General features: G+C 39.3%; 1 long non-coding RNA gene across 1 annotated transcript; it reads left to right on the top strand.

The window, feature by feature from the left end:
* Positions 1-6,577: 6,577 nt before the first annotated feature.
* LOC118429324 lies at positions 6,578-8,524 on the top strand. The gene is made up of 3 exons (XR_004832721.1): positions 6,578-6,640; positions 7,920-8,028; positions 8,377-8,524. It is a non-coding gene; the product is annotated as an uncharacterized LOC118429324 (long non-coding RNA).
* The last annotated feature ends 10,128 nt before the right edge of the window (positions 8,525-18,652 follow it).

Genomic DNA, 18,652 nt, shown 5'->3' with positions numbered 1-18,652 from the left:
CTGGGTTCGAATCTCTAGCTGGACCCAACGCTTTGCCCTTGGGCATGTTGGGAAAGGCACTTTACACCTTTGTCTTCACTTGACTCAGGTGAAAATGAGGACCTGCTGGCTTCATTAGAGGCCTCCCCTCGGATGGAGGGTAAAACTGGGGGTTCCGTAGGTGTGTGAGGTGAGCCACATCTCATAGAACCCATCACTCTTCCCGTAAAGAGCAGGGGCTCATTCCTGTGGGAATAGACCAAACCTTATCAGCCTAGTCTTAAGCAGCTGTGAAACAAAATGGAGGTTCAGCCCCGGCTGTTTTCGACGTGTTTTATGCGTTTCTGTCGGGCGTTCTATTGTTTTACCGTTTCTTCATGCTGACGGACACACAGAAAAGAGAAAGCCCAACAAAAACGCATTAAACCCTCATCCGACCGTATGGGGTCATTTTTGACCCCAGACGTATATTCTTAACTGCCAAAGCAACATTTTTCATCGGAGAAAAAATTCTTTCCATGAATTTGTTTGTATACATGTCTTACAACATCTACCAATTTTTCACCGAGTTTTGACCATAATTGTATCAGCTATACTTGAAAGTTTGTGTGTGGTTCGGTGGGGTCAAAACTGACCCCAGCCAATTATGAATCATTAATTACGTAAATATCAAGAAATTTCAATAGAATAACTTAACAAGCTTATAGTTGCTTAGTTGAATAAACAACGAATATTTCGTAAGAAATATAGTATTTTAGTGTAAAACACATTTTTTCGACATTGTGCATAAATTATGATAATGACCACTAATTGCCTATGCTAATGAAAGTGAAAATGTTTCTAATAAATTAGGAAACGATATATGGACAGAACATGCAGAAGGAACCAACAAGAAAGATATTTGCGGGAAAATATAGAAGAGTTATTGTATGTATGTGTTTAGGTGGCGGGCTATGGTGCATAATTAAGTAATAAATTCGTTACACTTCACAAATATTATATCTTTTCTTGTCAAATAACATAATTATGCTATCAGTATTGTTGTCGCATTAAAATTATTGTTTAAAAATTGATAAGACAAAACCATTGTTAAAGTAAGTGGAGTATGGTAGATTTTTAGAGCAAAAGGTGGTTTCTCCTTATTTTCTGCATAAATTATGATAATGAGTCATAATTACTGGCACCAAAACTTGTCAAGATATTTTTCAAAGATTGTTGAAACAGTAAATGCATGATAATGACAAAATAAGCCAACAGAATTATGTCTATGAGCAAAACAAAATGGGGTCAAAAATGACCCCATACGGTCAGATTCGTCGTAAAAATGTAACGGTCGGATGAGGGTTAAACAGCTCAAAAACAGCCGGAGCTAAACTTCTGCGTGAGGAATAGAAAAAGGTACAAGACAGAAAGCCTGACACAAACTCATGTTATCATAAGACCCGTCAAAAACGACGAAGCCGAACCTGTACTTAGACGGAAATGCGTAATGCCGAAGGGCGGTTTGCCATTTATGCGAAACAAACAAAGCTCGTCAGGATATTACTTGTTTACGTGTAATTTTCAAATAGGCGTAGGAAGGGACCATAGCTCCGTCTTTCTAATAAAAGAGCCAAGTAAGCTAAGGAGCAGTCACAATTCTATGATCTCCCTGACGTTCTTAAATATTACATAAAAGAGCGAAGTATCAACCAAGGGCTAGATCCCGCCCATAAACAACAAGAATGGTGTTAAAAAACACCCTGGCGACGCGGCTTCTGATGGATTTCAGAGTCTTTATATGAAAAAGAGGTTTATTTGCTAGCCATGCTCACAACACAGTCTTGCACGCATGCAGTGAGTCTATCTTGGGAGAAGCCTCGCAAACACAATTCAACGCTGTAAAAAGTTAAGCTTGCCTAATTCTGGATAAATTCTGAAAATCTATACATATGTAGAGTGGAAGCCGCTTAATTGCACACCCAATTTGCAGGCGAATTTCGTGCAATTATCCGGCGTGTGCGATAATGCGGAGTTGGTCATTTGGACCGCATCACCACGGTCGGAGGGGCCGAGAGGTGGTATGGGAGGTAGTACAACGCACAGTTTATTTACGTGTTACAGTAGTGCTGTACCTGTTGTGCTCCGGACGTCATATACATGTCTTCACGAAACATCGTACTGCAATGCACTTAAAATCGAAACTAAAAGTAAGTTACTGTATACGTTATGTAGCTTCCTGATCACGAAACTAAAGCATTGCACCGCCGAAGGCGAGTGTTATGTCCGTCTGTAGGACCCGAGTCGCTGTGTTGTTTCCGACTGGCTGCCAAGAACATAAAACCACTGCATAAGTATTTTCCCGCGACCCTAATTACGTAATTAGACAATGGAAAGATAGAGAAAATTTGTTATTGAGTATGTCATAGCAAGTTGTCTGCCAAATCGTAACGCCGGCTTTGACAACCTTTAGCGGGCGGGCGTCTCTTCATGGTGCCGATCCCACAATATCGCTTTCGTTTGATCCCAATAACAATTTCATACATGTTGTCAGTATAGCGACTTCACAAAGGCCGTTTTCGGCTTATTTGTACCGTGTCTGACGATTTTTAGCACGCATTTTCAGTCAATTTGTCGACGATGTTTGACGAAATTTTTGAAATTTTCGTGCAATTATCCGGCGTTGGTGATTTTTGTCGTGCAGATAAGCGAAGTCACTAACAATGGAGTGAATGGGAGACGGTTTGGGATTTTGGGATTCCGTGCAATTACCCGAAGTGTGCGTTTATCCGAGGTGCAATTAACTGGCTTCCACTCGCCAAAAAGGTTATATTTGGGCGTGTTTAGTCGCCAGGTGACACCCTCTCTATTCAGAACCCCTAGGCCTTATACACATATTTCTGTGTGTGTCTGTGAACAGCATAACTTGATAAGTCTTGGATGGATCTTTAATGGTATTTGGTAGGAAATCGAAGGTCAAAGTCGATAATGGATCCCCTATCTACTTCCTAAGGTACTGCAGCGGAACTACTGTTTTTATATTTCCTATTCTTGACATGTCACGGTCTTATTTTTTCTTAAAGTTGGGTAGCTCTTGGGACAGAGAGTTAGTGCTATAAGTTAGGGTCCCCTGGCACTTTTTTTTCGGAAATTGTTTCGAAGTTTAGAGGAGAATAAATCAAGGACGTTTTGACGGATCGTCATGCTGTTTTAGGTTTTGTAGGTCTAAGTGGAGCACGCGTCATAAGATACTTATTATGTAAATCAATGTCTAATTCGCGTAAGTAATGTAATGAGGAAATTTTATAAATCCCTACATTCCATGACACTTGTCACATATGTAACTGAGAAAGACAGATTTTTTTAGGATATTGATTATGCAAATAGATACCTCATTTGCATAATTAATGACAGGATACTACAATTCTATAGTAGTGAATGATGGAAATTTTATATTTGAGGCATTACGATGCAAACTAAAGTGAAAAGTATTGAACATAAATCATTCAAACCGGCAGGGTACATCGCATCTAATTTATGAGGAAACGCTACAATAGCCTTATTTGCTAAGAAATAAGCAGTTGTAATAAACTAAAAACCTATTCCCAAATCAAAAGTCACTTCATACTTGAAAAAAAAACCTTTCGTCAATTCGTAATAAAGCTTTTGATGTTAACATAACCAAATTAAGAACCAGTTCACATTGCTTGGAAATAGAAAAAGGTCGGTACCGTAATATAGCAGTCAACCAGAGGCTGTTGAAGATGAGTATCATTTCTAATGACATGCCCTACATATAGCGTAGATAGACAAAAATTAATGGATATGATCACATGTAAATCTAACACACCTTTACCAACACATGTACTTTCAATCAACTTATGTCATGTCCAGACTACATATCTTCGTATTTAGGCCAATACACATGTAATGCTCTAAAAAAGAGAGTATCTATTGTACAGTAACAGACCGACTTGTTTAACTTGCATATTACACTATGGCAATTCGCCATTTATGTTCACATCCCTATACTATACATGTATCTAGTTATAGACCTTATACGAGTCATTGTATTGATTGACTTATCACCATTGCCTTACAATTGTACCATGTAGAAATGTCGTGCAATGAAGTACATTCATTCATTAATTCATTCATTTATTTATTCATTTATAAGATAAGATTTTCATACTAAGATAAGATTTTCATAATTTAGACATTTCACACCTTTTGTTCATCGGTACATATTTTTTCTAAAGCTACAAAATTCATCTTAGACTTGCGAGTCTTGACCATAGCATGGCCAGATCACTAGATATGGAAACCGAAAGTTCACTACAGTACGGTGGGAAACCGACAGGCGGAACCATTCTAGAACTTGACCTTTATTTTCACGACCCTACCACATTCAATGATAATTAGAATCCATACTTTGCTTGTCGATTTATGCAGGCTACAAACAGACACACAGGCAGATAAACGGCACCGAACACATAACCTTTAATGGGCGATATTACGTTTTAACGTACTGTAAATGCATTTAAGTTCGCGGGGATTTCATTTCGCGGTAGCGGGAAAAGGGACTTTTCGCGGTGGTTTTAATTTCGCGGTGAAATGCCCAACGCGAAAACCGCGAACATAAATCCACCGCGAACATTTCTGCATTTATAGTATTACGCTTGAGTTCTGTACATGTATTCGGTGTCAAGCTTTGTTGGCACTCCCCCACTCCAAAAGAGATATCCAAATGATAGCTAATTATCAACTATGCACTCTGACAATTTTTTGTTTTAGTGCTTTACCTTTATAACCCTAGCGCGGCAATACAGGTAGAAAATAATGCTAGGCATTATAAACATTTAGATCTCTCTCGTATTGATCATTAATTGTTTATTCTGTGATATATGCTGTACGCTTCATGTACTATACCAGCCAAGTCTATACGATAGTCTACGTAAGTCTAATCAAGTCTTTTGTCTCAGTTAGATTGTAGATACACTGTTGACAGACGGAATTACGGGCAGTATAAACAGTTACTATGTAACACAACATGTCTACTGTATATCATTAAACCTCAGAGAATCGGCAGTGTTTGAGCAGTTCAAACTTGGCGCTCTACCAATTACTCATAGCTCATCTCACCAGCTATTGGTCGATACCACATTTAAATGAACTTCCAAATATGGTCAAGTCACATGTCCTATTCCTAAAATAGCCTGGGGGCCTGGTAACACCCAAATATGACCCAAATACAAAATGCGCCATTTGGTCTATCCTTAGTATCTGTTTCAAATAGTTTCAGTCTCTTCTTTCCAGTGTCCGGCAAAGTAATAACCGACTGAAAGAATATCGAGGCCGGATGGACTCGACTAAAGCAAGCAAGTAAGCAAGAAAGAATAGCTTAACGTGACCACCTTTTCATTAGGCATTTTGAAGTACACAAAAGAGGCGACTACAACCGATTTTAGATTGAAGACATTTGGAGAAAGAACATTTGTGGGTTCCTGCGAACTTGAGAAAAAGTCTACAAAAGAATGACACGAACAAACTATATTTCAATACACAGTATATTTTGCGTCGCGCGGGTAGCTGTGAACTTGAGAATATAGCTACCCAAGAACAATCAAGAATGTTTTATTCTACGGTCACATTTCCCCCGGGCCCCGTCGGGAAGTTACCGGAAACAAAAGTAAAGCTGTTTATCAAGAAATACGCTCAAACTAAACTCATCATGGTTTATTTGATGTTTTTTTGTGTGTGTTCTTTGGCCCCTTTATGATTATATCATACTTTTAGGGTTCGTTCCAAGGTCTGCATTACTATTCTCCAAGTAGAGGTTTGGTCGCGGAGATAGTTGTGATCTTGTGGAGTACCGGGAGTTTTACTTGCTCCCCTCGTACAAATTCCGACTTCTACCATGATACGACTACTCCGCGACCCAACCTCTGCTTGGAGAATACTGTAATGCATTTAAGTTCGCGGGGATTTAAAATTCTCTGGTACCAGGAAAAATGACTTTATTTTCGCGGTAACACCATAGACTGCAGTCTAATACTATAATAGAAAAATGTTAGCGGTGGTTTTAAGTTTGCGGTGAAGTGGTAACCGCGAAAACCGCGAACATTTCTGCATTTACAGTATGTGTCACGAGATAACATCGTGATAGTCACGACCAGGTCTCCCCTGTGATGATAACCATATGGTCGGGTCACACACCCACGCCACGGTGGCAGTCAGGAGAGGACACGACGTGGGAGAGGACAGAGTAAAGTAGAGTAGAGTACTAGAGCCTGAGGGCTGATAAACAGAATGAAGTTGAATTTATCAACTATATGGCTGTCACCTGTATTTGAACGTGCACGTGACATTCTGGTAGTGCAGCTGGGGTGGAGATGAGGCAAGTTCAACCAAGATAGAGATGGGAACTGGGAGATCGAGAGAACTGAGGACGTGGCAAGGCTACTGGGCCTGTGAAGTGTGATGGGTGACGCGCGGGGCAGGGAGGCAGAAAGAACACATATAAAGATGCCTGCCGATCCCTGACTCTGAAGAGAACGCCAGCCCGGAGTAAATCTTCCATGACCACTGTATTGACACTCGGGGAGCGAGGCAAGATGCAGCGGGTACGGGCGGTGGAGGGCTTAGTGGGAAAGACATCTCAAACTACTCGTCAGAAGGAAAGGTAGGTGGACCGTGTTGTGGATACCTGTCTTGTACTGTTGTGTACTTTAACGTTACTTTACTTCATTGTAGTCTTAAATTTTTCGACACTTAGTTATGTGATTGTGACCCGGAGGTCTGAATATCGGGCAGCGATCCACCATTTTGAAAACAGGTTTAAGTTACGTAACGTTTGCGTTAACTTTTTTGTACTTCCATAGAATATGTTCAAGTTCATGTTTATGCATCTGTTCACCACGTAAACGGTTGTGTAGTTCTCTTCCTGCCACATGCCTTCTTCGGATTGTTTTGGTGACGTATAGTGAGAGAGAAATCCGCATGGTGTAGAGCTATATTTTTCGCAGCGGATTTCCGAGAAGTCTATATAAAATGAATTCCAGATGTGGTACAGCGTAGGGAAACGTGATGCATTCTGATTGGCCCAGGCAACGTGGTCCGAGACGAGACTTATCCTAAACTTTCTACTTTCTAATGTTGTCCGTTTGAGGAGATCGGTAAACCTATATCTCAACTATTTCATCCACCCGTTCCTTCCCAGATTTTTGTGCCCACATGCTTCCTAACAATGCAACAATTAGACTACTTATTCATGTTGAATAGCATTGTCAAGTGTGAATCAAACTAAGGTTAGGAGGTTAAAATAATGTTAATCTTCTTGATAAAACCTGATAAATCTATGTAACAAAGCGTTTGGGGTGACGCCTAAGCTTACTTGGTGTTGCCTGGAAAGTAATAACCACAATGGTTTGAAGTTTGGCTGACATTTATAAAAGGTTTTACATGCCCAGAAATTCGGGCTGTACATTCCTGCGTGAGGCATCGAACTTATTGATCACCCCTTAAGATTTATTGATGAGTTCGATCAGTATAAGTGCCGTCTATCCTGGTTCGTTGTGCGAACTAGTTTGTTAATTGTAAAAGTGTGATTAAAAAAAATGATAATGACTTACTAAGAATAATTTACAATTTACGTTGCTCTTTCCGGTTATCATATCTGTTATCTTGCCAATGTGCAAGAGGACGCCGAAAATTTGGTTAACGTTTCATCCACCTGCCTTCATGTTCCGCCGGGGTTCCCGGCCTCTCCAAATATTCTCTCCAAATGTTCTCTCTCATCCATGCTATGCTGGCCCATATTCATAGGATATTAAATCTTATTCTATACCTCTATTTTTGTAGTCGTCAACATTGTAATGTGCTGATTTTCCAGCCTTTCCAAATATACTCCAGTTGAATATTCCAGTAACGGTCAGCTGTTCCCTCTTCGTCCCTATTCGCAGTTACAGTGCCGCAGGGATACGTACTTGACGATTACGTCAGACGTTGGCGATTCCAGTAGGTCAATCATCGAAGCAGCTGCGGGTCAACGTCTTTCGGTATGTCGTCAAGGTAAGTAAGCACGATGTTCCAATGCGTCGAGTAACCAGAGTTCAACTTAGCACAACTTTAAGCCTGGGGCACAACCCACCGTACGTGCAATTTTAACCTTTGTTCTTTGCGTGCGTTCTCTCTACGTACAGCAGCTCCTGAGATTAACATTAGCTAACTGTGACGACCATCCATGTGGTGACTTAATCCATGTAAAACACACACCAACAGACGTACTGCGATAGTAGCAAATTTATGAGGGTGATTTTACAATAATCCATTATTGCTAGCATCACTATTATATTACTATAGTATAAAACTTTTACATAAAACGGGTTAAACTGTGTTCTCTCGTGATCTAATGCACAGGCCAACCTACCGGACAAGAGCGAAGACGACGAGGTGTTCCTGACAGACGTATATCATGTCCATCAGGACGACACATTCCCGCCACACCCAACATAGAGACTCTTACCGCCACAAGGGAAGTAGGTCGAGTCCTTTCACGAGAAGTGGCCATCGCACGGCACGAAAAACGGTATTTAAGGATGCTGAAACCATGCGTAATGTTGACGTATTTTCCTCCTTTACGGATCTATACACCACTTATACGAGTACGTAAATATTGCCTTTAAGTGGTCTTTCTGTAGGTCCGTGTTAGTCCTTATTTTCCGGTTTTCCCGTTGTCTTTCAGCAGCTTAAAGATGTCTTAAATGATTTTTAAAACCCCCTTAAAACTTGTTTAAAGTTCACGTTTATTTGATCTAAAGCCTCTTTACGTCTCATATACAATTGCATTAAGTGGATTATAACGTGTGTTTTAGTGCCTTTTCAGCAGCTTAAAGTTGCCATAAATATCTATTAAAACGCCCTTAAGACTTGTTTAAACTTCACGTTTATTTGATCTAAAACCTCTTTACGTCTCATATACGTGTTCATTAAGTGGATTATAACGTGTGTTTAGGTGCCTTTTCAGCAGCTTAAATTTGCCATAAATACTTATTAAAACGCCCTTAAGACATGTTTAAACTTCACGTATATTTGATCTAAAGCCTATTTACGTCTCATATACGTGTACATTAAGAGGATTATAACGTGTGTTTAGGTGCCTTTTCAGCAGTTTAAAGTTGCCATAAATATCTATTAAAACGCCCTTAAGACATGTTTAAACTTCACGTATATTTGATCTAAAGCCTATTTACGTCTCATATACGTGTACATTAAGAGGATTATAACGTGTGTTTAGGTGCCTTTTCAGCAGTTTAAAGTTGCCATAAATATCTATTAAAACGCCCTTAAGATATGTTTAAACTTCACGTATATTTGATCTAAAGCCTATTTACGTCTCTTATACGTGTGCATTAAGTGGATTATAACGTGTGTTTAGGTGCCTTTTCAGCAGCTTAAATTTGCCATAAATACTTATTAAAACGCCCTTAAGACATGTTTACACTTCACGTTTATTTGATCTAAAGCCTATTTACGTCTCATATACGTGTGAATTAAGAGGATTTAATGTGTCTATATTTTTCTTTTTAGCAGCTTAAAGTTGTCATAAATACGTACCAAAACACCCTTAAGACATGTTTAAAGTTCCCTCTGTACGTCTCATATACGTGTACATTAAGGTGTAGATAAGTGCCATTTTAGGAGAATAATCATTAGCACATTTCAAAGCAAGAAAATACAATGGATGAAACTTTAAAATTTTATTGAATTACGAGAAAATATTACATGGAAAAGTAAAAAAAACTACAGCCTACTAGGTATTTGTGGCCTTTCATTCTGATGTAGTCGGCAGTTGAAACAATCACAACGGTTGCGCAATTCCGTGCAGCAGTCCACAGTCCCATTTCCAGAGTCGGGTGAAGCGTCTCGGCGTAAGCTAAAAAGAGCACACATGTACAGTTCCATCTGGTCACCACAGGAATAAGAATCCGGTAAGATCTAGAGTATCCTAGAGTAGTGGCCGATATGACTCGTGTTGTTGGATGGTCCTGGATTCTGTGAACGCGAAACATGTTCAGCTTGCAGTCTCGGCTTCTATTAATCCGGATGGTACAAGGGCCGTGATTTCCATTCTGTGTCGATTTCCAACAACAACAGCTTGTACAGAATGATAGCCACCTCGTATCTTTGAGTCAAATTCCGTCATCGGGGGTCCTAGGCGGTAAAAGCGGTGTCGCGGCCACAACTTGCGGGCTAGAGCAGGCCCAAACTTTCTTCAATACTTCTCTTCAAAAATGAACGCCTGGAAAATAGCCGCTCCTTGTCGTACGTATGGCCCGTAAATTTGAACCCCCCACTCTTTTCTGCCATTGGATACTTCCTATCACATGACACAGCTGTGCCACAGACGGACCAAGGAAGTTCAACCTCCTTGGACGGACGGAGGCGTGCGCCCCATGGCGAGTACGAAATAACGCTGAATAAATTTACATCTTGCCTGCCCAAACAAACACGAGCAACACGAGAAGACACCGCCTGTGTGCACAAACTGTTCTTTCTCGACGCTTGCTTGTAGATAAAGAAATAAACATATTTCGTACATTTACCTGTAGTAAGAACTGCTTGCCGTTTTATAGAGAAAACACAACTCACTGCACAAAACGGTATACCTACTACATCCTTATTCTTCAAGCAGAGGTTGAGTCGCGGAGATATTCATAGCAGTAGTCGGGATTTCTACCGTCTCTTAGCTCGAGTGTCAACATGCCACAAAGAAAACCTCACCCTGATTTAGACCCTGGAATATATGCGGTATAAAATAAAAAGGAAAGGGTCTCCTCCTGTTCGCATAAACTGCGCTTCAAACATGCCGTATGTTCAGCAGAAAAAGGCACCGTTTCATAAAACCTTTGAGACGGTATTAGCTAATAGATAAAACGGGGGTAGTACCCCCAAATTTGCTTAAGCTACGCGGATTCAAAGATTAAACATGTCGTATGTTCAACAGAAATACGCAACATTTCATGTACGTCTTGGCAACATGGAAGCTAAACGGGGGAGGTCTCCCCTAGTTCGCTTAAACTGAACGGATTCAAAGATTAAATATGTCGTATGTTTTACAGAAATACGCAACATTTCATATACGCTTTGGCAGCATATAAGCTAAATGGGGGAGGTCTCCCCTAGTTCGCTTAAACTGCGCGGATTCAAAGATTAAACTTGTTGTATGTTTTACAGAAATACGCAACATTTCATATACGTCTTGACAACATAAAAGCTAAACGGGGGAGGTCTCCCCTAGTTCGCTTAAACTGCGCGGATTCAAAGATTAAACATGTCGTATGTTCAACAGAAATACGCAACATTTCATATACGTCTTGGCAACATATAAGCTAAACAAGGTAGGTCACCCCTAGTTCGCTTAAACTGCGCGGATTCAAAGATTAAACATGTCGTATGTTCAACAGAAATACGCAACATTTCATATACGTTTTGGCAGCATATAAGCTAAACGGGGGAGGTCTCCCCTAGTTCGTTTAAACTGCGCGGATTCAAAGATTAAACATGTCGTATGTTCAACAGAAATACGCAACATTTCATATATGTTTTGGCAGCATATAAGCTAAACGGGGGAGGTCTCCCCTAGTTCGCTTAAACTGTGCGGATTCAAATATTAAACATGTCGTATGTTTTACAGAAATACGCAACATTTCATATACGTTTTGGCAACATATAAGCTCCCCTAGTTCGCTTAAACTGCGCGGATTCAAAGATTAAACTTGTATGTTTTACAGAAATACCCAACATTTCATATACGTTTTGGCAGCATATAAGCTAAACGGGGGAGGTCTCCCCTAGTTCGCTTAAACTGTGCGGATTCAAATATTAAACATGTCGTATGTTCAAAAGAAATACGCAACATTTCATATACGTTTTGGCAACATATAAGCTAAACGGGGGAGGTCTCCCCTAGTTCGCTTAAACTGCGCGGATTCAAAAATTAAACATGTCGTATGTTCAAATGAAATACGCAACATTTCATATACGGCTTAGCAAATATATTAACGGGGGAGGTCTTCCCTTCTTTGCGTAAATGACGGTTCGAAATAAATTATATATATGGCATCCTTCGGTCAATATTGACCATGGTATACGCAACATCTCATATAACGTAAAATAGCGCATATAAGCTAACCGTGAGAGGTTCTCCCCTGTTCGAATTAAACCTTGCGCACAGAAAGTTTGAATACGTCAAATGCTTTCGGAATAGCTAAAAAACACAGAAGATTATTGTATTTGACTTTGTATTGTATTGTATTTGTATTTGCTGAGGTATAAACATAACATTTTGTACCAGAAAGCGCAATAATTTTCAGTTTTGATTGTTATAAAACAGATGACGCAATGTTTTATCTCACACCAGACAAAGGCTTATTACATTTCACTTAGCCGGTTAACATGTATTTTGTAACAGATCTAGAGAAACGGTATTTGTCCGTTTTGACAGAAAATATTTTTGAGACAAGTTGTCTCTTCGGCATACTAAAATACATGTAAAATTCACGTAAAGAAACACAACAGATTAAGTTAGATTTACAAACGCTGAAATCTTCCGTAAATGCCAAATGTATGTTTCCGATGCCTTTAATAGATCTTAAAATCTGCTGAAATATTTCTCCGCCTTTAAGGGCTTTATACGTATCTCTGAAACTTTGCTTAAAAAGTTGTTTTCGTGCTGTGTCGCTGAGAGGAGCCAGAGTAAACGTTTGTGCGGCTTGAAAATTTTGAACAGAGGGGGGCACATAACATCCAGAACAGCGCCATCGACAGAAGGAAGGCAACATGAGGGAAGTAGAGGCCAGTAGCAGAGCCAAGACGTGTAGCCGATAGATTTCGATCATACTTGTACATGTATAGAAAACCTGACATGACACCAGTTATAGAATTCACGGATTGACTGATTGATTGATTGACTGTTTGTATATCACAAATATGTATTTTAGTGTATACATTGTAGTAGTTTATTTTATATGTATATCAATGGACATTAGATGAAATAACCGTTGTTTCGCGGAGTGACCTGTCTGTTTGAAACACCAAAATTTGAACACGAGATATAATGTATTTGTATGACAGAGGGTCAGGGAGTACAGTTCAGAAGAGAAAGACCGAGGTTAGCGAGGTCAGCATTACCATTATATAGTAACGTCAAACTACCTTATATCAACAGTCTCCCGTGCCCAGTGTACGGAAAACCTTGTCTCTGCGTCCTTCCTTTTCCTTTATTCTACCTGTACTTGCTGCCCTAGTCTTCAAAGCAGAATCTAAACAACATGAAATCCATTGGATTCATGTCTTGTTTGAAACATGTGACTTTTTAACCTTTCGAAATCAGGCTTTACTTAGTCTGTATCTATATAGCCGGTATAACAGCCTTTCGGCGTAACACACCAGCTTCAATTCCAAAGGACAACCACCTTCATATTTTATAAAAAGATATTGACAAAAATCTGTGACACATTGGTCTTCATTATTTTTTGACCTCGTGAAAGCATATCATCCCACCTTGTAAAAAGCAAAGCTCGAAAGATATTGGCAAAAGCTGTGCTATATTGGTCTTCATTGTCTTCTTTAAATCACTTTATTTTTCTACCACTCAAAACCAGGCTCACTATAACTTCAAACGATAACCAATTCACAGCATTCCATTCCGTATTGTAAAAAGCACAAGCTTATATAAGAAATAACGGCAAAAATCTGGGACATATTGGTGTTCATTACAACATTCATAAAGCATGCGAAACATCATAATGATCTGTATGTGCAGCTATGATATGCAGTCATTCCCGGCTATGTGAAAAGACCGCTCCCTTAAACCATTAATCCTGACGCAAAAAAATGCACAGCTAGAATAGTCCTCAATTACCACTGTATGAACTATACCCTTGAGGTTTAGCCAAAAATCAATTCCCAAGGGAATGCATTCGTGCAATTTTCTAAATTCTTTCAAAGCGATCGTAATACTGTAGAAAATGCCTCCGCCTCGTGATTCGTGCCAAGCTGTGGTTACACAACGGACGAAAAGTGTCCCAAACAATCAAATCAGATCTCAAGGACCAGTTCAAATATGGACAAAGCTTCCCGTGCATAAAGAGAAATATGATGATACGATCTCAAACTGTGGTTATACAACGGACTATATATGAGTGTCACAAACAATCAAATCAGACTTCAAGAACCAGTTCAAATGTGTACAAAGCTTCCCGTGCACAAAGAGAAATATGATCCACGCCAACCGGTGGTTATACAACATGTTTCAAACAGTTAGATCAGACTTCAAGAACCAGCTCAAATTCAATCTTCTTTAACAGTGTCAAGCTCTTTCAGCTCTGACCTGCAACTTCATACATAATGTCATTAAAGAAAATGAAAGCTCAAATTAGATATCTCAAATTGCAGCTCCTTTTTTGGTGATGACGGGTAGATCTGCAGGCATATCCCCCCCCCCCCCCCCAGTAAGACCATTTAGAGACACTGAAGTTGGAAAAAATATGAATATAGGTCTCTTGTGTATTATGCGATTCTCATATATTACGTTAGTACAATAGAAAACGATGAAGTAAAGTAATGTAAAGTATAGTCAAGCAAAATGAAATGAAATAAAATATAGTAGAACAAAATAAGAAAATGAAACAAAATGAATTAAAACGAAATGAAATGAAATAGAATAGAATAGAATAAAGTGAAATAAAATAAAATAAAATAAAGTGAAATAAAATAAAATAAAATAAAGTGAAATAAAATAAAATAAAATAAAATAAAATAAGATAAAATAAAATAAAATAAAATAAAATAAAATAAAATAAAACAAAACAAAACAAAACAAAATAAAATAAAATAAAATTTCGGCCTTGAGAAGAAGGTTACAGTCTTCCCCATCAATGTCATCTTGGAGAGTACGGTTCCATACGGAGACATACGGTTCTACTGAAAATCACCCGTAAAAAGCACTCAGGTTTTATTCTTTGTCACGCCATGGCATTGGTCAAGATTAAAATTTAAGACGACTTCTCCTCAAGGCCTGCTACATGTAAATAGATCAATAAAAGGAAACTAATTTTATGTGCACTTCAAGATATTTTGCATTAACTACGGCACCTTTCATGTTAGCGCTCATTTTTTCCACTCTTCCGTGCATCTAAACGCCCCCGGGTTTCAACACTAGTCAAGGGTCTGAGATCCCATGGCAACTGATTTGCCCGTTTGGCCAAATCCTTCTCTTTTGTCATCCAGCTGACACGTCTTCTTGGAAACCATCTTCTTCGTCGGAAACTTGGTTCTGTGAAACTATATTTTCTTCGGTTGGCACCTCTGAAGTAACACATAGAGAGTCAATTCAGGAGCTCTCGTAGAGTGTTGAAAGGAAGGAAGCGTCACAAAGGCGTCACCATTTGCTGTAAATCAGCCCTACTACTAAGTGCATAGCTGTACTTTGACAGCGTGTCCAGAGTACGTCTCTTGGCACTTAGAGTTGTGATTTCAAGGCTAAGATCTCCCCTTCTATCATCAGGTGTTAACGTTTGGAGTGCACGAGTAATACAGGCACGTGTTAGATTGACGTCAGCGAGTCAGACAGCTGTAGGCAAGGTCTGTAAGAAAAGTGTTGTGTTTCATTAGGTTAGGCTATGTTGACTTCATTATATGGATGACATACTCTGGGGAGCCAAAAATGATGCGAGCGTGCGAATAAAAAAAAAGAAGGAAATTAAGTTGCCTTCATTATGAAATCTAAGTGGTCGAAAATAGCAACGAATGACAAAAGAAAAATGTGCACACGCGTTTAAGTGTGTTTTCCACGAATTGGATATTCCATATTTAAATCTCAAAGAGACACCATTAGACGTAAATTGCACCCTAAAGAATGAAAAAAGGGGGCAAGTGCGTTCAAGTATCATTTCTTTGAAGCTGTTTTCCACGAATTCAATATTCCCCGTCCATACCTCAAGAGACGCCATTAGACCTAAATTGCACCAAAAGACAAGGGTCAAATGCGTTCAAGGATTATTTCTTTGAAATTTCTTTCCAAAAAAATGGATATTCATTCCAACATTTCACATTAGTATCTTCAAAAAGGTAATTAGACGTTAATATAGCACTCAAAACCAAGAAAAGCAAAGTCGAATGCGTTCAAGCGTTGCCTCTTTGACGTAGTTTTCCCCGAATTTTTCCTTGCTAACACCCGAAGAGACATAATTATCGCATACGCCGCGGCGATTCTTTCTATTTAAGAACTACACTATTAATAGAGATAAACTCTCAGCTAGGGTGGGTACCGATACAGAAAATTCGGGTACCGGTACGGTTCAGGTCCAGAAGATCAGATCCAGGTACGGACCTGAACCTGGACCTAATTGTTTTTTTTTTTCAAATAATCTTTATTGATTTTCAAAGAAAAGAAAAAGAAACGAAACACATGCATGTCACGAAAAAACAAACAAACACCAGAGTAGCTACAGAGATGATCAATAAAACAAAGTGAACGTAATCGGGTGAAATTACACCCTTCCAGTATAAAGGTACATAGATATCAAATTAAAGCTTACAATTTACGTCTTTTTTTTTTTTTTTTTACCGGTCCAACAAGAAAAAAAATGTACCGGTAGGTAGTACCAGTACCACCATTACCCCTACTTTCAGCACCGAAACTGAGGATGCATTCTTTTCTTTACCTGGTGAGTCTGTTTCTCTGTCTGTCTGTTTGTGTCTCTGGATGGTTGCAATAGGCATAAGTCAAGAAACTTTGAATGGATGACGATGATATTTGATATGTAGGTAGGCGTTGGGTAGACAAAGGTCGAAGTCCATTTTGGGATCTCTAGTATGTGACATTAGTAATACAGCAGAACTTCCGTTTTTTGTATCTTTTGACCTATGGTCTTGATTTTTTGGTGGCAGAGAGCTTGTAATGTAAGGAAGAAGTGGTGTGTGTGTGCTCCCTAGCACCTTGTTTTCAGCTGAGTCAGCATTTGGACCAAGAACCTATAGATTCCGAGTTAGCAACCCGATTCCCGTACAGCCCACAAATTAGGGCCCCTTCACATGAGAAGCGGAATCAGCCATCATTCTTGGAGCCGTCCTGAATGCTTTTGTCATGCCCAAAACTTTCGATGTGCATTTGAAGTGGAGAAATATCGAAAGGTATTCAAAGTGTATTCTAACTACAGTATGACCGCATTCTACGACATTCCAACATTAGTCGAAACATTCTGATCTCAAATGATGGAGCACCGAAACGGCAAGCCACTTAAAATCCTGCCAGAATGTGGCCAAAAGAATATATGGAATGCAGTGAGAATATCTAATGCACTACAAATACCTAGGAATAGATAAAGCGTGGTTATTCTGGTGGCATTTCGGTTCATTCCTTCTCGTGTGAAGGGATATAAAGTCCATTTGAAATTCCCACCCGAATGGCCCCGAATGTGGTACAGATTTTGCAAATACTTCATTCCAGCTGGTTCTGCTTGATTCCTGCTAATTCGGTTTCAGTGTGAAGGCCCTATTAGTAGATAGCTTTATTGCACAACAATTGTACGGGGTACAAAGTATGGCATCTACATCTACATATCTAACTAATACAGAAGTTGTAGTATGGGATAAGTTTCTTACAGTCATTGGTGGCTTTTGCAATCATTGGAGGAATTTCTAATGTCTAAACTTTCTTTAATATATTTTCCTATATCTGTCATGCAGGGATTGTCACATGTCATGATGTATTTGAATTTGCACTTCAGGTCCATTGTGATAAATCCTTGTGTATAAGATGACAGTCTTGTGTACAGAGAATTTCGTATATCAGAATATTTGGGACATACAACCATAAAGTGATATTCGTCTTCAATTAGCTCTGGACAGAATGGACACACCCTCTGGTCGATAGGGATTTTTTGGAATCTCCCGGTTTCTATATCTAATTTGTGACAGCCAATTCTGAGTTGTGTGATTGCCCTACGAACGTCAAGGCTCTTTATGGTTGAAATGTAATTTTCTTGCTTGTAATGCTTGTTCAATGTAGAAAGAGAGGAGAGTTTGGAATTGTTTCGAATAGAGGAATGCCAATTTGCACGTATATATCTTGTAAACGTTGTCGTAGCTGAGTGGTGATTGTGTCTATGTGGCATGACCTCGGGTTAGTTATAAGTACTGCTTTACTCGGACAAACAGTAATTCTTTTGGCTAGTATACGGTCCATTTGTAATTCCCACCCGAATGTGGTACGAATTTTGCACATTCTTCATTCCGGCTAGTTCTGCTTGATTCCTGCTATGAAGGGCGCTGAATTGTAAATTCATTTTGCAAGAGACGGATACAGGTAACGACACATACTCTTTTATGAAGTCCTAACTGCATGTCAGCCAAGTTAGTAAAAGGAAATGAATATGTTATAAACATGATTTCCAAAAATTCATTATCTTGGTGTGCCAGACGTATATCAAATTTCCCAGCTCATTATTCCACGTCAATCTCAGCTATAAGTAGTGTAATAATTTAAAAACAAATCACCCCTATGTTTTTTGTATTGTGAACCAGGTCAGTCATAGAGGAGCTATCTCCAAGCAGATGTTGTTGGGTTATGTCCAGCGATATTGATTAAACAGCTGTTGCTCCACATGAAACTCCAAGCAGATGTTAGGCT

The sequence above is a fragment of the Branchiostoma floridae genome, chromosome 13 (genome assembly GCF_000003815.2).
Source record: "Branchiostoma floridae strain S238N-H82 chromosome 13, Bfl_VNyyK, whole genome shotgun sequence".
In the NCBI taxonomy this organism is placed as follows: domain Eukaryota; kingdom Metazoa; phylum Chordata; class Leptocardii; order Amphioxiformes; family Branchiostomatidae; genus Branchiostoma; species Branchiostoma floridae.
The sequence above is the reverse complement of the archived record's forward strand: the minus strand, read 5'-3'. Positions and strand labels throughout refer to the sequence as shown.